Consider the following 24625-nt stretch of genomic DNA (forward strand, 5'->3'; position numbering starts at 1 on the left):
TCTATTGGATTCCTATTGGTAACTCTAGTCAAGGATGAGTAACTTACCTGGAATCCTACAACTAGCAAGTGTCAGACCCGGGATGACAAAGGCAGGTATGTGGCTCCAGAGGCCATGCAGTTAGCTACTACACCTCCTTTGTGGAAGCAGAGACTGAGCTAGGTTGAGGTACATGATTTATTGAGGATGTGCTTTCAGTAGGAAAGAAGCTACGGAGAAGAGGTCAGGCAGGAACTAAGCAAGTATGTGGCCTCCACTGTAGTCTAGTTCTAGCTCAGTGTTAGCAAAAGCTCTGGAGTAAGAATTACATCAAATAATTAGTCCAGCTAGGAGAAGACTCTTACCCTGAAGTAGTCCTGAGTTAAACAGTCAGTCAATGGACTGCCTTCTGGGCAGGGGGATGCTGTGACCTCCTTGGCAAGTGGCTCTAGCTGGCTAAGAAGAGGTAACATGGAGCCCTTAGCAGTTAGTACAGCAACTAGGGAATGAATGGTATGGCCTGGAACAGAGGATTTGGATGTAGCACCAACACAGTCCACTACAGCTTCCATCAGTATACACTATTTCCTTTGTCTGGAAACCCCTTATCCAACTTTCCACTCACATGTGCAGTCTCACACATCTGCTTTATGACTTTTACCTTCCACTGTCCTGTGAGCTCTTTGAGGATATGGCCTGTATCTTATTTCTCTTAACATCAACATCCCAGAACTGCCTACTCTCCGTGTCCCTCCCCTGGCCAGGCACCCAGCAGATGGCTGGCATGGAATGGAGGCTTCAATAAATGTTTGTGGGATGCATGAATGGAGAAATGAATGGATTTCATGAATCCACACACTGCTAATTTGGAATTTGTGATACTTTGGAGACAGGATATTTATTGAGTAAAAGATTGGAAAAAATAACTCTAACTTGGGCTTTTACTACTTCTGTAGTTCATTACTAAGGAATGCAAGCCTCTATTCCTCCTTCCCCCACCCCATAACTTTCCACATTTTGTAATATGTAGAATAATTACAACCCAAGAAACTGCATTTCTTTTAAAGGTTGGCTAACCTCTGCTATTTATTTCTTTATTTGTTTTAAAGGTTGGTTAACCTCTGCTATAATTAGACCTCTTAGTTAAATTAGAAGAAATTTCTTCACTATCCTGTCCTTGATTCTGGAGAAGATCACAACACTTGGTTAATAAGAATTTCACTTTTAGTGTCATACTTGAGGATGAATTGTAGAACATGATTAGAAAATAACTTGGTTCTTTCAAAATGCAAGAAGAAAAAAAGCAAAAATAGTCAATGATTGAACTTGTCTCCCATTGGACGATGGTTTTAGTATTTCTCAAAGAGTCATCCCTGCGCAGCAGCAGTGGCAACATCACCACCTAACTTGTTGGAAATGTACATTCTCAGGCCTTGCCCTAGACCCACTGAATCAGGAATTCTGAAATAAGGCCCAGGAAACCGTGTTCTAGCAAGCCTTCCAAGTGATTCTGATGCTGTCCAAGCTCGAGAGCCACTGGCCTAAGAGTTGAGTCAAGCAGACCTCGTGTGGATTCCTATCAGCCCCTTTGCAGCCTATGAATAATCTCCTTAGCACTCACTCCCTCTCTTTGTAAAATGTGGAAAAAGTGTTGTTGCTATGTGAATTTATGAGTCTATATATGTCAAGCTCTCAACACGGCTGGGCACAGATTGCTTCCTCTGTTATTCCTACGATTATGGATATATGGAAGAGAAACAGAGAATAGGGTATATCCTAGCATCTTCTCCATGATTGGCTTGGGAGGCCAGAGTAGGGCAGTAATGAGGAGGTCTGACTGTAAGAGGAGAAGGTTGGAGTCTACAATCCAGGATACAGAAAGGAGACATTCCTGGGTATCCCAGAGAACACATTTGTCTGACAAATGTAAACTGAGATGTACTGTGAGTCCCTCGTGGGGTTAAGGACTGGGGATCAGATGTGAATGAGATGACCATGGTCCCTAGCCCTCAGGGGGACTTACAATCTAGTGGGTGGGATGGAAATTGTGTTCTGTGATGCCAGCATCCCATAGAGGGTTGTAATGGGTGGGGCGCCCAAGCTATTTCTTTGCAGGGAGTAGATCTGTAGGTACTGATGAACAAATAACCAAGCCAGAAGATCTCTGTGGATAGGTGGGAGTGGACATGGAGTGGTCTGAAGGCTCCCATGGCCTTTCCTTGCTGGGGTCTTCAGGGTGACTTGATAAAAGAAATTCTCCCTCTCTCTCCCTCTCTAGTGGCACTACATACTCCTCTCCCTAACAGTTCTCCATTCCTTCATTCCAGCTGCTCCCCTAAGTCCTTGACTCAGAGGGCCCATTCCAAATCATCATGAATATGCTGAAATTCAGGACCTCAGAGAAGGAACACTGGTAATAATGGTGATGAGAAGAATAACGGTAGCTCCTGCCTGGGAGCGGTGCTTCCTGTAGTCCCGATGTGAGCTATGCATTTATATGTTGCATCTTACTTACTTCTAATGACAATTCCAGTAGGTAAACAGCGCTGCTTTTTTTTTTTTTTTTTTCTATTTCACCAATGACAAAACAGAGACTTCAAAAGATGATACAACTTGCCCCAGGTACAGCGCTAGTGTGTAACACCAGGCACAGCGCTCGGGGGTAAAAGCCCAAGTTTACACCTAGGAAAATGAGCCCAGAGCAACACAGGGCAGGGATTCTCTCAAAGATTCGCAGCAATCGAGGAGCATAACAAGGATTGAAGTCTCTATCTCCTGACGCCCCCGTCCAAGAGCCCCGCAAAACATGTACTTTCGTTTATGGTAAACCGCAATGCAGCAACAGTTTTGTGGCAGATGGTTAACGCCCCTTTGAAAAATAGAAAAAGATTATTAAAGCTACTGGTAACATTGGCTGAAAAGTCTTGGAATTTAAAATTCATCTTAGCCGATTTATACAAACACCCCGGCCGTGTTTATACAGAAAACGTATGGCACACGCCTTGATTACCACGGCTAATAAATCCATGCACGCTCCCCTCTTCTCTGCAACATAAATCCTTTTCCTCCCTGGCTATTTAATATGCAAGGCAGATTGGAACATTAGCCGTACAAGAGGGTAAATAATCTGGTAATTGATCTGGGATTTGTGGATTTTTCCCTCAAATTTCTGTTTATGGTTGGAGGTCGTAAAGCTATACAAACCTCTATTGATCAGAGTTCTTTGTTTAAACGGAACCTACTGTATTTATTTGTGTTGCTCTTCCAAAGTCAAACAAAAAGGGTACTGATCTAGCTACACCCCGGCATGGCACCGTGGACATGTGGTCCATTCACTCGGTGTACAGATGTTTTCAATCTGCACACTTTGTCTTTCATATCCATGTGAGATGAAACAGCCTTCATTTAGCCTGGGAGACACGCCAGCAAGAGAAGATACAAACTTAACCCTTCACAGACACGTTTCCCTGTTCCCTTTGGACACTGAGATGTGATTCTTGGGAAGCAGAGTATTTCCCTAGAGATTCAGTCTGGTGCTCTCAGTGTTGCTCTATCTGTAGTTACTCTGTGTATCTAGAAAATAATAATAATAATCCTTCCACTCCCGTCTTTGCCCCCCAGCCTCTACCTCCCTATCTTTGACAGTTCTTCAAAGCTATAGACCTCTTGTGAAAGAGATATAAGATGGGGAATGGTACTCTCTGCTGTCTGGGCATTTCAAACAATCCTGCATAGAGGATGAGAGAGATTTACTAAGGGTCAGTTTGGCCAGTGCCTGGGTCCTTAAAATGCAGGCGAGTTGCTATCACTAGGCCCCTTTCCTATGGTGTACTTTACTCTCTCCCATTTCTGTTTCTTTAACAGCAACGTAGCCAAGGTTTCTCAACCTTGGCACTCCTGACATTTGGGGGAGGATAGTTCTTTGTGGTGTGTGTGTGTGTTGGGGTCAGGGACTGACCTATGTGTTGAAGGATGTGGAGCAGCGTCTCTGGCCTCTACAAACTAGACACAGGAGCACTGCCCACCAGAGCTATGATGACCAAAACTCCCCAAGTTGAGAACCCAGTTTCTCCCAGTTTAGAACCCTTGCCTTGTAGGGATTTCATGTGGTATTATAAAGGTCATGAGCTTCAGAGCAGACGGTCGCTCTCCCACTGCTTTTCTGGCCTCCTGAAGGCTGTTTGACCTTAGCAACATCTTCTCCTCTCTATTACAGCTTCCCCATCAATGAGGTGCCTACTAGAAGTCCCGGCTTCCAAGGCTGCCTGTTGTGGACCCAACAAAAAGTGGTGCGGTCAGCGCCTTAGCCCAAGCCTGGTTTGGAGGGGTACTGGTGCATGTCCCTTAGCAGCAGCCCTGGAAATAAGCTCAAAGGCAGCCCAGAGGACTTGCTGAGGGAAGGCAATGGATGCAAGAATGTGAGATCCATACCCTTTAAGGCCCCATCAGCTTTTGAACACCCTGTGCCAATAGTAGCAGCTCTGGATTTCTGGACGGAGCTATGTGGCTTGGCAGTTGGAATCGGGATAGGTTCGCTTTTTCCTTCCACCCCTGGCTTTGTGGCCCTCCCTTCTTAGAGCTGGAGCTGAAGGCTGGCTGCTCCCAAATGCTTATCCATTGCTCTGAGTAGGTGAATGTGTTAAATAAATTGAAGTCCTTCATAAAATAAAGTTATTCTCAGCTTGGCTGGCACATTCTCCTGGCTGTTAAATCTTTGGAAATTACATATCAGGACCTGGCTATAATGTGAGTGGCTTTATCTGTAGACCTACTGAGGTTGAAATCTCAACTTAGCCACTTTCTAATTGCTAAGTGTTCTTGGGCAAGTTGATTTAACTTTCTGTGCTTGCCAATCCCCACTGGCAAATGGGTCATGATAGTGACCTGAAATACTGCTTTGAAAATAAATAGGGAGTTTCTCAGTGTGTGTGTGGCACACTCTGGACATTACCAAACAACACTGCTATTATTATTATTATTATTAATTATTAAAGTGTTCTTACTGGTTGTCTAATTCATGTAAAAATTGAAAATCGCATGAAGCCTACAATGCAAACATAAGTGTTTTAAGATATTCACTAATAGATCTATGTGATATCCAGACAGTTTTCTTTTCACTTTTCATTATAATATTTTGTGATACAGCTTCAGTCATAATGTTTGGGGAGGATTATTTCCATCTTTTTCAAACTCTGATTTTCAAAGCTAAAAAGATGTGTCTAAATATAGCAAAATGGGACTTGTACGAAATGGAAAATCGACTCAGCAAATTAAGGCTAGGGTCTTTATCTGCAGAAGCGCACAAATTTAGGTCCTGGGTCTAGTGAAAGTCACCATGACCTTTATACAAACATAACGTTTTACAGCTTACAACTTGATCTCACATACATTTTATCACTAGATGCCCCATTTATTCGAAGGCATGAATACCCCCACCTGGTCACACATTTCGAGTAGAAATGAGACCCTGGGGTCTCTGACTCCAAGTTTAGTTCTCCCTCCAACCTGTGCATTCATCAGCCTGATGGTGGACAAGCATTATGTCCTGGGGAGAGTGGGTCTATATTTTCTTCCTTTTTCCATCAGTCCTTAACCAAATATTTTACAGGGTATAAGAAGAGATCATCAGCAACTGAAAGTATCTTACGGAGAAAGGAGAAATTAAATCAAGACACATACATACATACATACATACACACACACACACACACACACACACACACACACACAATTATTCTCCAAGCTTTCCTCCTTTTTTCTCATTTTTCTCCTCTTCCCAAGCTCCCCCTGACCCCCCTCAACACTCCCCACAAATATATCATATTCCTTGTACTTTTCTTGGGTTCATGTTTATCTATTTTCACTGAATAAAACAGTTTGCCTTTGGACCATTTGGTCTAGGAAACTTGTGTCTTGAAATATGTGTTTTGAGACATACACAATTACATATGCAATCTATATGTAAGTCTTGAAACTGTATATAAGCAACCTGGAAAACAATGTTTCAAGAACCATAAACCAGTATTGGTGAACCTTCTCTCCCAAGCCCTTTCTCTTTTCTCATCAAGTTAAACTATACTAAATTTTATGTTTACCATTCTCTGGCTTTTTTTAAAAGTTGTATTTTTCAGGTAGTTATCTCTGAACTGTAAGTATATGTGTGTGGCTTGTTTTTAACTTGGTAAAAATGTCACCATATTTTATATTATCTGGGATCAACTGAGTTTTCCTCTCTGCGTTAGATTTCTAGGTTTCATTTATGTTGGTGTGTGTACCTGTCTGTAGTTCATTTATTTTCCCTGCTAGGTCGTGTTCTATCCCATTTATTCATTGTCCTGTTGATAGATATTGGGGTCATTTCTAGTCACCTGGTTTTTGTGTATTTGTTTATTTACAAATATTAGCTTGGTCCAAACATAATAGCGATTTTTGCCTTTGAAAGTAATGGCAGAAACCGCCATTATGTTTTTACCAACTTAATACAACTATATGATATTCTCATACATGTTTTTCAATGCATGTGAACAAGAGTTTTTCTAGAGTACATATCTAGGAGTTGAACTGAAGACAGGTCAAGAGGCCATAGATCTACTCCCATGACAAACCGTCTGGTTATTAAAATTTCCTTATTAGTTTGCTCCAAAGAGGACACCTTGTTTCTTTTTGCTGAGTGCTTTTTTTTTTTCTTCCCAAAGTGCGAGTTTCCACTTCCTGACTTCCCACAAAATGGCTACTCAGCCAGGGTTCCTCTCTTCCCCATTTGCACACACCACTATAGTTTTAGAAGAAGCCCTTTCGTTTTAATCCTGGCTCTACCATTTACCAATAATGACTTTGGACAAATCCTTTGTGCCTCTTGTTTAGCTAACAGGGTTGCATTGAGGATCTTGCTCTTTTAGAGTTGGAAATAGGAGAAAGTTCCTCTTCATTTTTCCCCCAAACCTCAACCTACTCTACCTGTCTGTGCATACACACACACACACACATACATTCTCTCTCTCTCTCTCTCTCTGAAAGGTGGTTGTGATTTAGAATTTATCATGAATCATGAGCAAATTGAGGTTGGTACATGGAGCAGTAGCATATTGCATCTTAAACCCCCTTTTGTTTCATAGTGGAATGGATAAATTATACCTGATTTAAAATGCCATGGCAAGTTGACTATTTTTCTCAATTCTGGAAGAATCTTGAGCCCTGCCTGAAGGCAGGAGGAGACCGACTCAAACCATCTATGGCACTTCTTGTTCTGTGACATATCAAGGCTTCCTGAGGGGCTCCCAGGACCCCCACTTTCCAGGGTGGGAGGGACTTGGCTAACTTCCGTCTTGGATCTCTGCATTTAGCCTATCATCCTCTGACCCAAAGCCTCAGCCCCTTCATCTGTCAGATGGACATTATAGCAGGTAACTATTAAAAACACAACAGTCATTACAACTAATTACAGCTTTTACTCCTGTTTTGGAGATCCAAGATGAAAGACACTTCGTGAAGGTGGAATATTGTGACGGGGATAAAAAGCAATTAATTAAACAATCTTATGCGTAATCAAACACAAAGCGTTCTTCAGTTGCTGAGAGGGTGGGTGGTCCTAGGTGTGATTATTTCTTAGAGCCCCCACCCTTGGCACCAAAGATCTATTTCACATGTACACCACATCTATAGTTTAAGTAAAACCATCCCAGACTCTTACCTTCCAAACTCAGTGAAAACCTATCCAGCCAATTCACATAATATAGTAGCAGATAATGTTACTAATAGAAATATAAACTGTCCATCTGAAGCCTGGAGGCCGGAACCTTGCCCACCACACTGTGCTGAGGTTCGAGAGCATCTTTCTTCTCTCCTTTCTCAACTCATCACACCCAAGGCCCTCTGAGCTCACTCCCTCCTCTGTAAAGTGAGGACAATACCAGCACCTAGCCCACAAGCCTTTTGTAGGAGAGCATTGTGAGTTAATCAGCAGGCCTCCTGGAAAGCGGGTTGAAGGCCTTGATTTGTACCCTGGCTCTTACTTAAGAGTTTGTGGTTCTGAGCAACTTGTCTCATCCTTCGTGCTCTCATTTTCCTCACCTGTAAAATGGGACATATACCTAACTGTTGAACTACCTAACTGTTGGAGGAGGTGCTGATGACTAAATAAGATATTACCACAATGCCTGGCATGCTTTCCATTTTCTTTACACAAAGGGTATTCTCAATAAATGACAAGTAACTAGCACTTTCTTGGAACACAGTTGAGCAACTTGGCATTTTTTCTAGGGTGGAGACAGATAGTTACAGTACATACTCATATAAATTAAACAAGCCTCTCTTTTTGTGTAAATAAAACTGGTTGAATGAATATTCATCAACCTTGGAGGGCATGCTTAGAAGGATCTGGCTTAAAATATAGGCTGAGTAGTATGTAGGCATTCCAGGTAGTTTGTACTTAAAAAAATAAGCAGAATAGCTCAAATTAAGAAAATAGTAGATGGTCCATGAAGCTTATTGATTAGGAAAGAAGCTGACGGTATATAAAGATAAAAGAGAGAAAGAGAGAGAATAAAACAAACAAATAAAAAAAGGCAAATGGCAGATGTCTTTCTCCAGGGGCAGGTATTGCTGTGAGAAGATGCTGCTTCTAACAGGGGCAACTCCATATGGCAGGCTGCAGGGGAGGCAGCCCACAGTTTACTTATTTCATGATGATTAATGCTTATTTTTAGCAGCTAGTTCAAAATAAATCCATAAGGAGGACCTCTAAACACCCAAATTCCTCACTTGGGTCCTGGGTTACTTATGCTAAAAACTCAGGGAGGACAGCCCTCTGTGGAGTTGACCCAGTGAGAACCCCATCCCTCTCTTGTGGCAAATAGCACAAAATCAGAACACATGGAAAAATGACAATGAAAATGAGGTCCACAGGTAGCGTCTCTACTCCTACAGGGAGCACATTCGCAGTGCTATAGAGCATGGCTAATACTCCCCAACTCCCATTTGCAGACACACCCAGCTCAGAAAGTCCCTCTGCCTTCAACCTGCCACCTGATTCTTACAGTAGCACCATGAGGCAGACAGTGCTAATGCTGCTTTATTCTCCCCACTTGGCATACATGGAAACTGAGGCTTGAGGAGGTCAGGGGCCTTTCCTGGGGTCACAGGAGGCCTACAGTGGCCTGATCTATGCCTTGTGACTTCAGAGGATGTATCATTTCAGGAGTTTGGCAGTTGGACATGCCTGGAGCATTTGAGACCTGGAAGAATATGGATGGGAATCCAGAAATGGGGGTTCAGTGGAGGGGAAGTCAAAAGGGAGCAGGGGCTGGAGTCATCTATTCTTGTGGCAAGGAGCAGGTGGCGGGATTCCTTTCACCTTCCTTCATCTTTCTTGCAGCTGCAGCTCTCAGAACCCAGTCAGTTCTGCCTTTTGAGTGGTTGCTATGGGTGCTACATAGGAACAAAGAATCCTTTTGAAAGAGTTTGCAGGTCTGGGGTGAGTCTCCAATGCCATACCCCAGAAGCAGAGAAACAGGCGAGAACCTCAGTGCCTGGACATTGCTGGGCATTTGCTGGCCCATGGGGCATCAGTGAAGTAGGAAGGAGGTCAGATCTTATCAGCCGTGAGGGGTGACCAGGCAGCAAGATCCCAGACAGCAGGGCCCTTTCCGTGCCTTGCTTTGTATCCACATCGAGGAGCTGCGTTGCTTGACAGTTAGTACATGCATTTCGCTTTTTCCACAGCTGTCAAATCAAATTGATTTTCAGTCATTTTAATCTGGGTGGGATCAGTAAGCCAGATCCCCTAGGTAAAAAGCTAGTTTATCAAAGAAGTCATTTATCCAATTCTTCTGCGATAGGAACAGAATCTTTGAGTGGCTTTCAGAAAATGAATAGCCAATTTCAAAGGGTGTTGGTAACAATAATAATAATTACCTTTTATGAAGCGTCTTTGCTGTGTTCTTTATATCCCTTTTCTATTTCTCCAGTAATCCTTTGAGGTAGATAATAGCTCAATTCGGGAGTACTTACTTCTGTGCATTCTCTCGTGACATCCTAACAACTCTACAGTGTGCGTATTATGATCCCAATTATTTAGCAAATGAAATGGAAGCTCCAACACTCACATGTAACTTGCCCAAAGTCACACAGGCAATGACAGAGCTGGAGTTCTGACTCAGTAACCAGCGTCTCCAAACCCAAACTCTTCCTGCTTGCCCCTTCCACCAATCACAGCTCTCCTGCTGCCTAAGTCCTTTCTCTCTTACGGTCCTGCCAGATTTGCCTTTGAATTCTGACTCAGGACTTGGGGTAGCAGGCACAGTATGGGATCTCTTTTGAAGCAGGGACATTGTAAGGGTATTGAGAGAAAGAAGGACAGAACTAACGCTTCCCCCCACCACAACCACCCAGTAAACAATAAAGTCTATATTATCCATTCTATTTTCTTTTTTTTTTTTCCTTAAGACAAGGTCTCCTTTTGTTGCCCAGGCTGGAGTGCAGTGGCGTAATCATGGCTCACTGCAGTCTTGCCTCCTGGGCTCAAATGATCCTTCCGCCTGAGTTTCCCAAGCAACTGGGACTACAGACATGTGCCACCATGCCCTGCTTATTATTGTATTTTTCATAGAGATGGGGTCTTGCCATGTTGCTCAGGCTGGTCTTGAACTCATGACTTCAAGTGATCCTCCTGCTTTGGCCTCCTAAAGTGTTGGGATTACAGGCATGAGCCACTGCGGCTGGCTATGTCAGCCATTCTTCAGTCCAGCTCTGCAAACTGTAGCCAGGTGCCCTTGGCTGGATCATTACTCTGTGGCAGGCACAGCTTCTGCATCGATGCAGAGAGAAACTGCATAGATAGAAATGAAAACAGAAATTGTATTCCCTAGATAGTTGTCAATGTTGAACAGGATAATACATGTGCATGGCTAGCGTAGTTGGGATGCAGTTGGACCTCAATTAATGTTGTTCTAGCGTCCAGTTCACCAAGAGACTGGTTTTCATCTGGGGCCTGAGTTTGTACCCAGGAGACACTGGGCCATGCATGGAGACATTTTTGTTGGTCATCCCATTTTTGTTTGCTGAGTGTTTTTGGCATCTAGGGGGTCGAGGCCAGGGATGCTACTCAATATCCTATAATACATGAGACAGACCCCATCACAAATAATTATGTAGCCCCAAATAACAGCAGTGCCAAGGTTGAGAAATGAAACTATGAAGTCACTAAAAGGTCTACCCTCCCTTAAAGTGGACTTTGGGAAAATTCCCTGACCTCTTCCGGCCTTAACTTTCTCATGCTGGCAATGGGAGGTTTGTACTAGGTGGTCACAGGAACCCACCCAGGTGCATCATTACCAGCTTCTGGAATGTTGCTCCTCCCACTCCTGGTGTGGGCTCCTGTGGCCACTGTGGAGGGTATAAGCACCAGAACTGGCAGCCCTTTGCTGCCAGTGATCTATATCTTTTGCCTTCCTGGGGTGGGAGGGTTCAGGCAGCCCAACCCATCCCCACCCTTCCAGGACATTCTCTCTTGGCCCTGCGCTGGCATGGCCGTCGGGATCGACAGGCCCTCACCCGAGGGCCTTGCATGAATCCAGACACACCTTGGCTCCATTGCCCAAAGCCTGGCAGTGGATCAAAGAGCTCTGGTTAGAGCATTTGGCAGCAGGAGGGAGATCAGCAAAATGTTCCTGCACTGGGTGCAGCATAAGCACAGCCTTCCAAGTAGCTGCTGTCTGCGGCCTCTGAAGCTTCTCTGTGTGCCAGAGCCTGGCCTTCTCTGAACCCTTCTCCCAGGACACTGTCACCTCTCTTCCTACCCTTCTGTCTCCACCGTCCCCCGCATATCCCTAGATCCTGGTTCTGTAGAATTGTGAATGGATCTCAGGACACCACAGGAATGTGCAGCTTGACCTGCGCTCAGTCCAACTTCTCTGCTTCTTGCCCCGAAGGAAAAATAACAGCCACAACAGCTCCCATTGTAGCCAGCACCTGGGTGTCAGGCTCTGAGCTATGTGCTTCACGTGCGTTATCTCATCTCGTCTTCACCACAACCCTCTAAAGTAGATTCCATTATTATTCATTATCATTCCCATTTTGCTGTCATTTTAATAATGACGTGTTGGGCAGCCATTTAAGACCTTTATATCATGTGACTTTTCATTAGCTCATTTGTTCCTCACAGCATCTCTATGGGATGAGTACTAGTCTCATTTGCATTTTACAGCTGGGGAAACTGAGGCACAAATAGGTGAATGTGTAATGGATCTGAGATTCAGACCTAGATCATCTGCTTCCAGAGTCAAAACCCTTAACCACTGTGCATACTGTCTCCAAAATAAACAAAAGCAGATTCAGAGAGGTTAATCAACTTGCCCAAGATCACAAAGTCAAGATATGTTAGCAAGACCAGAAGGACCCAGGTCTGTCTGTCTAGTCTATTTATTTTGCCACGGTACTACTTGATGTGTGTGTGTGTGTGTGTGTGTGTGTGTGTGTGTGTAGTTCATTTCTTTCTTTACATATTTATTTTTGAGACAGAAGTGACTTTGAAAACACATGTGCATATCTACGATAATTTCATTAATCATGATTATATAAAACAAACTGATATGAACAATTCATGGTTGACTGTACAACATGTGGACTACTATAAGAAATGGAAATTAACTAGTATCATCGATTGTCCTCAACAGATTTAATGAGGAAGACTAATTACATGAAAATACTTTTATTTCCAGTTTTAGAAACTCGTCAAAGCGGGGAGGGCTTCCATTCTGACAAATAGATTGAAGCTCAGAAAATGTAAGGACCAAGGACCTGAACTAAGACAAGTCCTCACCGAATTTCATCTGACCCAGAGGCTGTGTTCTATGGGTTAGATGATCCTGCCTCTTGCAGGATGAGACAAAGCTTTGAGTTTGGGTACAGAGGTGTCTGGGAGCAGGTGGCCCAGGCAGAAGAAAGAACAAATGATGACAGGCGGTATCACCTCTCAGCTGGCCCCAAATCCCTGTCCGGTAAGGTCTGGAAGCTTTCACAGTGATGCATTCCTCAGTGAGGCTCACAGGGCTTAATGAAATTACAAAATATCCTAAAAAACAACATCTTATCATTTTCCTCCAGAGCTTCTCGCCTTGTAAACAGCGTGTTGGCACGTGTGGAAGCCGAGCCATGCAGCTCCGTCTCTGGCTTCTGCAAAGCGGCATGAGGCCTGCTGTTGGTGTGCAGGGGAGTGCAGGCCAACCACACCCCAGGAATGGGAAACCTCCTTTTGCTCCCAGGAGAGGCTGTGGCAGAGCCAGAGCTAGACTGTGCCTTTACAGGGCATTTGCTTCTTATGAACCTACTCCAAAATCACTGATGAGCTCACAAAAGAGAAGCCATAAATCAGCAGGCTGGGGCTGGGTCCTTTGCTCACAGCAGGCAGAAGATGAACCATGGACCTCCCTCCAAAGACCCTTTCACCGCCACATTATCTATCCTGCCTTCCCACCTTCCCGCTGGTCCTGCAGCAGCCCAGCTCCCCAGCTCCTGGAGGCCTGGCGGGTGTCTGCCATTCTCATGGTTAAGCTGCCCCAGACCTGCCCGTGTGGGCCCCACCTTGCCACTCCCTCCTGTCTGCTCCCAGGACAGCAATTGTGCAAGAAGCCCCACAGGTGAGCGGGCATCAGGGCGACAGCCAAAGAGCCTCTCTGCCATGACGCTGGGGCAGGGAGGCTACCTGGCAGCCACTGGAGCGTGGTGACATGGGCATGAAGCCTGAGCACCCAGCTCATCAGATGACAAAGCCTCGGGTAAGAAGAGACCTCTGTGGGATGCAGTGATGCCACAGTAGAGGCCTGCTAAGTACCCAGAAGAGTCACTTTATGTGAATATAGACCCTGAGCATGACTGCACCCACTTGGTCAGCTGTCCAGGCCATGGTCCCTCTGAGGCAAGTCTCAACTTTTCTCCACGTGCCAAAAGAAAACCATAATCTGACCACTGAAGAAATGGAAAGTGGTGTAGCTTTGACTGAAGCTTTCCTGGGGAAATGGAAGAGGAGGTTACATCAAACACTACAGGGTTTCTGGAAGTCTCTTGTAAATATCCATGACCCCACTCCTCCTGCAGCTGCTGCTTCCTCCCTTTGGTGTACCCCAACAACCTCCCCTGCCATCTCTCCTTTCTCCTGGTTCTGTGTCTCTCTCAGCTGCCCCTCAAAAACCCTTCAACTTCTACATCTCACTCTGCAAAGCGGGAGGGGTGACTCTTGGCAACGTAGAAGTCTAGTTAGCAAATTGCAGAGCAAAAGCAAGTCTGGGAAGCCTTATGTCACCCATTAATATACCCATTGTTTTTTAATTTATTATTTTTAAAGTATTATATGTTTTACTCAAACAGAAAGTGATAGATCCCATGTACTGGCCAAGCTGATCTGAGCAATTTTAACATTTTCACCTATCTTTTCTTTGGATCTCCCATTCTCTTTCTCTCTCCCTGACCCTTCTCTCTCTTTTTCTCTCTCTAAAACATATTATATGGAAGGTAAAGCCCCAAAGGCCATTTCTATTATATTTTCTCCATGTCTAGAAACAGCCCTATGCATGTCTGGTGTCGTTTGGTCTGAATCCAGGATGGCACTGTGCTTATGAGCACAGACTTGGAAGCCAGCCTGGCTCTCAGCTCCAACTCTGCACCAACTAGCTGAGTAACCTGGAAGAAGTTGCTTAACTTTGCTCTGCCTCAGTCAAATAGGAAAGAGGATAGTAAATCAATTCTATGTGCAATCATCAAATGTTGATACATTTAAAGTGTCTGGAGCAGAGCCTGGAAAAAAATAAATGCTTAATATATATTAACTATTATTATGATCCATGAATAATAAACAGAATGGCTTTTTGGTGTGTTTTTAAGATTTGTCTAAAGTGTATCATGGCATTACACCTGCACACCTACACACACACACACACACACACACTTTGTAACTTGCTCTTCTCACACATTCACATTATGTTCAGGTCTCTCTATTTTGATGCATGTAATGCATTCATTTTTGTTGCCATAGAGTGGAATATTATTGTTCTTTTAATTTACATTTCCCTGATTACTTATTCTAAAATTTACTTGGAAAAGTAAAGAGCCCAAGCAATTTTAAAGAGGAGAAAGAAAGAAAGGAGAGAGACTTGCCCTATTTTAGTGATACAAAGACTTATACATTTAAGCTGTGCTGCCAATAGAGCTTTCTACAATCAAGGAGATAGTCTCTAGGTATGTGACCCATGTAGTGACCCATCACCAGACAGCATAGGTTTAGAGTATCAAAACATTGTGATGAAGTCGCAGAGACCAGCAGTAGACCACAGAAACAGCAGAGAGTCTAGAGACAGACCCCAGTGTTTGTTGTAAGTCCTAGAAGGCACTGTAAGGCAACAAGGAAAACTATGGGAATATTTTTATCCAATGTGTGGGTTTTCTCTTCTTTGAATTCCCTTTGTCATTGAACTATTCCCCCTTCCTCCCCCCATTATTTAGTATGTCTTTTATTTATTAACTGTCAGAATTGCTTGCATATTTGGATATAATATAAAAATAATTGTCTTAGTTTGTGGATTTTTATTTTTTTCTTCTAAAAAGAAAAGCGGTATCTGTGCAGAACGTGCAGGTTTGTTAGATAGTTATCCACGTGCCGTGGTGGTTTGCTGCACCTATTGACCTGTCCTCTAAGTTCCCTCCCCTCACCCGCTACCTCCCAGCAGGCCCTGGTGTGTGTTGTTCCCCTCTCTGTGTCTGTGTTCTCAATGTTCAGCTCCCACTTATGAATGAGAACATGTGGTATTTGGTTTTCTTCCCATATGTTGGTTTGCTGAGGATGATGGTTTCCAGCTTCATCTATATCCCTGCAAAGAACAGGATGTCATTCCTTTTTATGGCTGCATAGTATTCCATGGTGTATATATACCACATTTTCTTTGTCTAGTCTATCATTGATGAGCATTTGGGTTGGTACCATGTCTTTGCTGTTGTACATAGTGCTGCAATAAACATATGTGTATATGTATCTTTATAGTAGAATGATTTATATTCCTTTGGTTTTGGGTCAAATGGTATTTCTGCTCCTATATCCTTGAGAAATCACCATACTATCTTCCACAATGGTTAAACTAATTTTCATTTCCACCAACAGTGTAAAAGTGTTCTTATTTCTCCACAGCCTCACCAGCATCTGTCGTTTTCTGACTTTTAAAAATTGCCATTCTGACTGGCATCAGATGGTATCTCATTGTAGTTTTGATTTGCATTTCTCTGATGATCAGTGATGTTGAGCTTTTTTTCCATAAGTTTTTTGGCCCCATAAATGTCTTCTTTTGAGAAGAGTTTGTTAATATCCTTTACCAACTTTTTAATGAGATTGTTTATTATTTTCTTTAAAATAATGTTTAAGTTACTTTTAAATTCTGGATATTAGACCTTTGTCAGATGGGTAGACCACAAAAATTTTCTCCCATTCTGTAGGTTGCCTCTTCACTCTGATGATAGTTTCTTTTGCTGTGCAGAAATTTTTTAATCTAATTAGATCCCATTTGTCATTATTTGCTTTTTTTGCGATTGCTTTTGGCGTTTTTGTCATAAAGTCTTTGCCCATGCCTATGTCCTGAATGGTATTGCCTAGGTTTTCTTCTAGTGTTTTTACAGTTTTGGGTTTTACATTTAAGCCTTTAATTCATCTTGAGTTAATTTTTATATAAGGCATAAGGAAGGGGTCCAGTTTCAGTTTTCTGCATATGGCTAGCCAGTTTCTCCAGCACCATTTACTGAATAGGAGATCCTTTCCCCATTGCTTTTTTTTGTCAGGTTTGTCAAAGATCAGATGGTTATAGATGTGTGTTGCTACTTCTGAGGTCTCTGTCCTGCTCCATTGGTCTGTATGTCTGTTTTGGTACCAGTATCATGCTCTTTTGGTTACTGTAGCCTTGTAATACAGTTTCAAGTCAGATAGCATGATGCCTCCAGCTTTGTTGTTTTTGCTTAAGATTCTCTTGACAATATGGGGTCTTCTTTGATTCCACATGAAATTTAAAATAGTTTTTTCTAATTCTGTGAAGAATGTCAATGGTAACTTGATAGAAATAGCATTGTATCTTTACTTTGGGCAGTATGGCCATTTTCACAATGTTGATTCTATCTATCCATAAGGATGGAATGTTTCTCCATTTGTTTGTGTCCTCTCTTACTTCCTTGAGCAGTGATTTGTAGTTCTCCTTGATGAGGTCCTTCACATCCCTTGTTAGCTGTATTCCGAGGTATTTCATTCTCTTTGTAGCGATTGTGAATGGGAGCTCATTCATGATTTGGCTCACTGCTTGCCTATTGTTGGTGTAAAGGAATGCTTGTGATTTTTGCACACTGATTTTGTATCCTGAGACTTTGCTGAAGTTGCTTAACAGTTCAAGAAGTTTTGGGGCTTAGATGATGGGGTTTTCTAAATATAAAATCATGTCATCTGCAAACAGACACAACTTGATTTCCTCTCTTCCTATTTGAATATGCTTTATTTCTTTCTCTTGCCTGATTGCCCTGGCCACAACCTCCAATACTGTGTTGAATAGGAGTGATGAGAGAGGACATCCTTGTCTTATACCAGTTTTCAAAAAGAATGCTTCCAGCTTTTGCCCATTCAATATGATATTGGCTATGCGTTTGTCATAAATAGCTCTTATTATTTTGAGATATGTTCCATCAATACCCAGTTTATCGAGAGTTTTTAACATGAAGGGATGTTGAATTTTATCAAAGGCCTCTTCTGCATCTATTGAGATGATCATGTGGTTTTTGTCTTTGGTTCGGTTTATGTGCTGGATTACATTTATTGATTTGCATATGTTGAACCAGCCTTGCATCCCAGGGATGAAGTTGACTTGATCATGGTGAGTAAGCTTTTTGATGTGCTGCTGGATTTGGTTTGCCAATATTTTATTGAGGATTTTCACATCGATGTTCATCAGGGGTATTGGCCTGAAGTTTTCTTTTTCCGTTGTGTCTCCTCCTGGTTTTGGTATCAGGATGATGCTGGCTTCATAAAATGAGTTAGGAGAGAGTCCCTCCTTTTCAATTACTTGGAATAGTTTCAGAAGGAATGGCATCAGCTCCTCTTTGTATTTCTGGTAGAATTCAGCTATGAATCCATTTGCTCCTGGGCTTTTATTTGATTAATAGGCTATTAATTACTACCTCAATTTGAGAGCTTGTTATTTGTCTATTCAGGGATTTGACTTCTTCCTAGTTTAGTCTTGGTATGGTATATGCGTCCAGGAATTTATCCATTTCTTCTAGATTTTCTAGTTTATTTATGTAGCAGTGTTTATAGTATTATCTGATAGTAGTTCGCATTTCTGTGGGGTCAGTGGTGATCTCCCCTTTATCACTTTTTATTGCATGTACTTGATTCTTCTCTCATATTTATTAGTCCAGCTAACATTCTAACTATTTTGTTATTTTTTTCAAAAAAGCATTTCCTGGATTCATTGTTTTTTTGGAGGGTTTTCCATGTCTCTATCTCCTTCAATTCTTTTCTAATATTAGTTATTTCTTATCTTCTGCTAGCTTTTGGATTAGTTTGCTCTCACCTCTCTAGCTCTTTTAATTGTGATGTTAGGGTGTCTATTTGAGATCTTTCCAGCTTTCTGATGTGGGCATTTAGTGCTATAAATTTCCCTCTTAACACTGCTTTAGCCATGTACCAGAGATTCTGTCCCAGAAATGTCTCTTTGTTTTCATTGGTTTCAAAGAACTTCTGGATTTCTGCCTTAATTTCACTATTTACCTAGGAGACATTCAGGAGCAGGTTGCTCAATTTCCATGAAATTATATGGTTTTGAGTGAGTTTCTTAATCCTGAGCTCTAATTTGATTGCACTGTGATCTGAGAGACTTTTTGTTATTATTTCCATTCTTTTGCATTTGCTGAAGAGTGTCTCACTTCCAATTATGTGGCCAGTTTTAGAATAAGTGCCATGTGTCACTGAGAATAATGTGTATTCTGTTGATCTGGGGTAGAGAGTTCTGTAGACATCTACTAGGTCCACTTGATCCAGAGCTGAGTTAAAGTCCTGAATATCCTTGTTAATTTTCTGTCTCATTAATCTGTCTAATACCATCAGTGAGAAGTTGAAGTCTCCCACTATTATTGTGTGAGAACCTAAGTCTCTTTGTAGGTCTCTAAGAACTTGTTTTATGAATCTGGGTGCTCCTGTATTGGGTACATATATATTTAGAATAGTTAGCTCTTCTTGTCTAATTGTTTCCTTTACCATTATGTAACACCTTTCTTTGTCTTTTTTGATCTTTGTAGGTTTAAAGTCTGTTTTGTCAGAGACTAGGATTGCAACCTCTTTTTTTTTTTTTTTTTTTTTTTTTTTTTTTTTTTTTTTGCTTTCCATGCTTCTTTCCTCTATCCCTTTGTTTTGAGCCCATGTGTGTCTTTGCATGTAAGATGGGTCTCCTGAATGCAGCACACCAACGGGTCTTGACTCTTTATTCTATTTGCTAGTCTGTGTCCTTTAACTAGGGCATTCAACCCATTTACATTTACGGTTAGTATTATTTTGTGTGAATTTTATCCTGTCATCATGATGCTATTGGTTATTTTGCACACTAATTGATGCAGTTTCTTCATACTGTCGTTGGTCTTTATATTTTGGTGTGTTTTTGCAGTGGCCAGTACCAGTTTTCCCTTTCCATATTTACTACTTCCTTCAGGAGTTCTTACAGGGCAGGCCTGGTGGTATGGAAATCCCTCAATATTTGCTTGTCTGGAAAGGATTTTATTTCCCCTTCGCCTATGAAGCTTGGTTTGGCTGGATATGAAATTCTGGGTTGAAAATTCTTTTCTTTAAGAATGTTGAATATTGGCTCCCAGACTTTTCTGGCTCCTAGAGTTTCTGCTGAGAGGTCCTCTGCTAGTCTGGTGGGCTTCCCTTTGCAGGTACCTGGCCTTTCTCTCTGGCTGCTCTTAACAGATTTTCCTTAATTTTGACCTTGAGGAATCTGATGATTGTGTGTCTTGGGGTTGATTTTCTGGTGGAGTATCTTAATCGTGTTCTGTGTATTTCCTGAATTTGCATGTTGGCCTGTCTTGCTAGATTATGGAAGTTCTCCTGGACAATATCTCAAAGGGTGTTTTCCAGCTTGTTTCCATTCTCCTCATCTCCTGCTGGTACTCCAACTAATTGTAGGTTCAGTCTTTTAATGAAGTCCCATATTTCTCAGAGGCTTTGTTCATTCCTTTTCATTCATTTTTCTTTGTGCTTGTCTGTATGTCTTATTTCAGTAAGGTGGTCTTCAAGCTTTGATACGCTTTCTTCTGCTTGGTCAATTCAGCTGTTGATACTGATATGGTTCTGATGAGTGGACAAACACCAGGGTTCTTGGTCCTCATGTTGGTTTAGATAAAACAACACAGATACATATAGAGTGGTTTTAAGGAGTGAAGAGTTTAACAGGCCAGAAAGAAGGGAGAAGGCAGAAGGAAGAAGCTCCCCCTTACAGAGACAGAGGTGGGCTCCAAAGCCAAAAGAGGAGGTCCCCAAATGTGGTGTACACCAGCCTCCCCACTCCCAACTTCGGTATGCTTAAGCCAATTCTAGCTGAGAGGCTGTAAGAATCTGTGCCTTCCAGGGTTAGGACACTAGGCCCCGGTGGTGTGGGTTCGTGAGTGGAATTTCCCGATCCGTGGGTTGCACAGTTCTGTGAAAAAGCACAGTTTCCCCGTATGGGTAGTGCTCTCAGTCACCGCCTCCCTCGGCTGGAGGGAGAGGGCTCCCGTGCCCCAAGTGACTCACAGGTGGGCCACCACACCACACTGTTCTTCCTTCTCTCCATGGGTCACACCAGCCTTCTAGTCAATTTTGGTGACAGAACCTGGATACCTTGGCTGCTGGTGAGGGATTCACACACTTATTACGTTTTTTTCAGTGGGAGCCTCTGAGTGCCGCTGCTTCTAGTTGGTCATCTTGGCCTCATCCCAGTTTGTGGATTTTTAATTAACATTTTGTTTAGTCTCACATTTTAAAAATTGCATGTAAGGATTTTACTTGATACATTTTATTTAAGAAATCTTTTCTCATGCCAAGGCCATAAGTCATACTGCAATTTTTTAAAAAAACTTAAAGTTTACATTTCAAATGGAGATATTTAATCCAACTCAAATACATTATTGAATATTGAGTGAAGCAGAGATCAAAATTAATCCTTCTGCCTATCTGGAGAGCCTGTGTCCCAGTGCTTTCTACTGAATCTTTTGACCTTTTCACTTGATGTAAAATGCTTCTTCAGCATTTTAGTTTTCCAAATAAACTTTAGAAAAAAAAAATGTGTCTACTCCTGTCACAGCTCTTTAGTTTTGTTCAAATCTTACTATGTTTATAGAATAATGTAAGGGAATTGCTATCCCAAAGGTACAATGTCGTTTGACCTTGGGCATGATATATCACTCCATTGATTTACATCTTGTTTTATGTCCTTCATCAATGTTTTATCTACTTTGACACATATCTATCTTCTTTTTATATTCTTTTGTTATTCCCAGGTAGCCTACATTTTATTTGGTTGCATTGTATTTTTGCTCTTAAGAGTAGAATAGCTTAAATTTACACATTCTGATTGCTACTTATTTGTATATAGAAGCATTCTCCATTTTTTAAGATACAGACTGTAATGTCTTTGAACTCAATAATTGTATTATAATAAGTAGCCTATTGTCTCTTGGATTTTTACTTGTCAACAACAATTCATCTGCAAAAAATTACAGTTTTTTGTCTTTGTTTCCCTGTGTTATATCTTTCATTTCTTTTTCATGTCCTATAGAGTTGGTTAGTACCTCCAGGAAAATATCAGCCAGAAAGTGTAATAGTAACCTTATCGCAATCCTGATTTTAATGCAAAAATAATAGTTTCACTGACAAGAACAGATGCTTGCTCTGGGTTTTGGATAGATATGCATTATTAGCTTAGGAAAATTATTCTAGCCTTAGATTATAAGAATTGTTAATTCATTGTTTCTTTTGTCTTGTTTTAACTTTACTGATTTTTAAAAATAAATCGTGATTTGTGGTCTTATTTTCTTTTACCATTTCAATCAAGATAATTATAAGTTGTCTCCTTTAATCTGCTTATATAATTAATACTATTGATAGATATTTTACCTTCATTATTAAACTAATTTTACTTTCCTATGATAAATTGTGTTTGACTAGGATATGTTGTTGTTGTTGCTGTTGTTACTATTATTTTTTATTGGGGCAACACATCTATATGCTTGATTTGCTAGGTGTTATTCTGGATTTTTTTGTGTTTTTGTTCATAGGTAAAATTAAACTATAAATTTTACTTGAATAACTTGACATATATACCAGTGTAGGTGTGTGCGTGTATATATATATATATAGAGAGAGAGAGAGAGAGAGAGAGACTTAGATATACTTTATATATAAAATCTATTATATACAGATATATATACATATAATCTGATAAAATAGGATGTATCTATATTCTGACTGAATCAGAATATAAGCTATATATATTCAATCATAATACAAATATTTGTTATATATATCCAATCAGAATATGTATGACAAAATTATATATATTCAATACAGATATTCAAAATTTTTAAAAAATATATGTGTATATCCAATTCTTAATGTTACAAATCCCCTTGAAATTTTCAGTTTTGTACTGGAAGTTTTGGAAATTTTTCCTATTAGAAAATGTTGGAACTTGTTTTCTTTCCTAACCATTTGTCTATTTCATCTACATTTTAAAACGTATTATTATTAAAATGGTTCTTTTACTCTTTCATGATTTCCAAATTTGTAATATATCCTCAGTTATATTCCCTTTACTGTTCCAAATACTATTTACTTCTATTTTGTCTCTCTCTGTTTTTCTTTCTCTCTCTAATCAGCCATGCCAGGTCTATGTCTATTTTCCCTCTACCACAACGGTGGCCACATGGTAGATGCCTAAAGGATATTTTTTGATGAACTGTCATTCTGAAAGGAAGAACACAGGGCTTGGCGTGTAAGATTACCTGCCTGCAGTCAGGTAGCAGAAATGTGGCAGAGCTTCGAAGCTCTTCCTGTAATTATCACCCTATACTACGTCCCAAATGGATTAAGCAAGGCCCCTTGTGATCCCCCAGTCTAGTAGGAGAGATTATTTATGTACATAGGATACACAATAAAGCAAGTCCTCCCATGGCCAATCAAAGTAGAAAAAAAAGGTGACTCCTGACTGGATGAAGTCTTCTCGGTGCAGATGACTTTTAACTGAGAGTTGGAGGTAAGGAATCCTATTATTCGGCCCATTGCAGCTCTTGGTGCTATGTGCTGTGCAGAAGTCCTCGAGGGCTCAGGGACACTGTAGTCCAGGAAAAAAAAAAAAAAAAAAGCACACAGTAACCATGCTGGTAACACCAAAATCAACCATGCATGCAACCCTGTTCCCAAAGATATGCAATATTCAGACAAGAGTTTGGGCAGTAATTCTAGTGGTACTTTAGGGAAGCCTTATGAGATGAGTTTGGAAGCAAAAAGCACAGTTGCTCTTTTGCAAGGAAAACATAAAGCAATATTGCTGCAGATTGAGCAACAGGAGGCTTACTAATCCATAAACTTCTTCCACGTGAAATGTTGATCTGCAGGCTAAATGCTCTAATTTATATTGTAATATATTGTGTTTTCTAATGTGTTCTTCACACATGTGTGTGTGTGTGTTGTGTGGATATTTATTTATTTATCACATGTTTCCATGATTTTGCATTTACTGTTCTTTCTGATAGAGCTACTGGTGCCCCTGCATTGCTTGGTGAGTTACTAGTAATTGTCCATACATTTTCTGAACCCTCAACTCTTTCAAGAAGCTCTCTCTGATATCCCAGTCCGTAATGTGAGCGAGGGGTCTCTTCTTAGTGTTGCTCACAACTCTTGGAGCCTATCTCAGTGTACTGTTTTGCAATGGCATGCTTGTGGATGTGTTTTCTCCAGCAGACAGGAGCTCCTTAATGGAAGGAAGGGCTGCATGTGTCATTTCTCTCTCCTGTGCTTCTGGAACATAGTGAGCCTTTGGCAATATGTACTGAATGCCCTAAACAAAGGACTGACGGCACAAGCTGATGGCACATGGTTGGTTCTGTTACAGAGGTTTCTAATCTGTGAAGGATCCAGTTCCTTAGCCACACCTGAGTTATTTGTAAGGCCATGGGAATTTAATTGTCATAGCTGGAGAGTGTCTCTCTTTGCAAAACAGGGACTGCAGGAGATAGTGAGAACTATCTTACCAGGGGTGACATCTTTTTTGAACTTGATTTTAAGTTAAGGACAGTTACAGGCAATTGGCCTCCTTCAGAGGCAGCTGCATGCCAGAGGGGTCAGGAGAGTCCCAGCCAAAGAGGAAACTCAAGGCACCAGCCTTTTACGTAAGCCCTGCTGGATGACAACACTGTCCTCCTTTCATTCCACCCAAGGTCTAGGTACATATTGTCTCTCCAGTCCAGAATGCTCCCTGTCTGTCATTCCTCACACACACATGCATGCACGGAACACACACTCACGAACATGTGCAAGTGCAGTCACAGAAGCAATGCATGCATGTGCACACACACACACATACACATTTCACCTATGCGGGGC

This window comes from Piliocolobus tephrosceles, chromosome 17, assembly GCF_002776525.5.
Source record: "Piliocolobus tephrosceles isolate RC106 chromosome 17, ASM277652v3, whole genome shotgun sequence".
NCBI classification, from domain to species: domain Eukaryota; kingdom Metazoa; phylum Chordata; class Mammalia; order Primates; family Cercopithecidae; genus Piliocolobus; species Piliocolobus tephrosceles.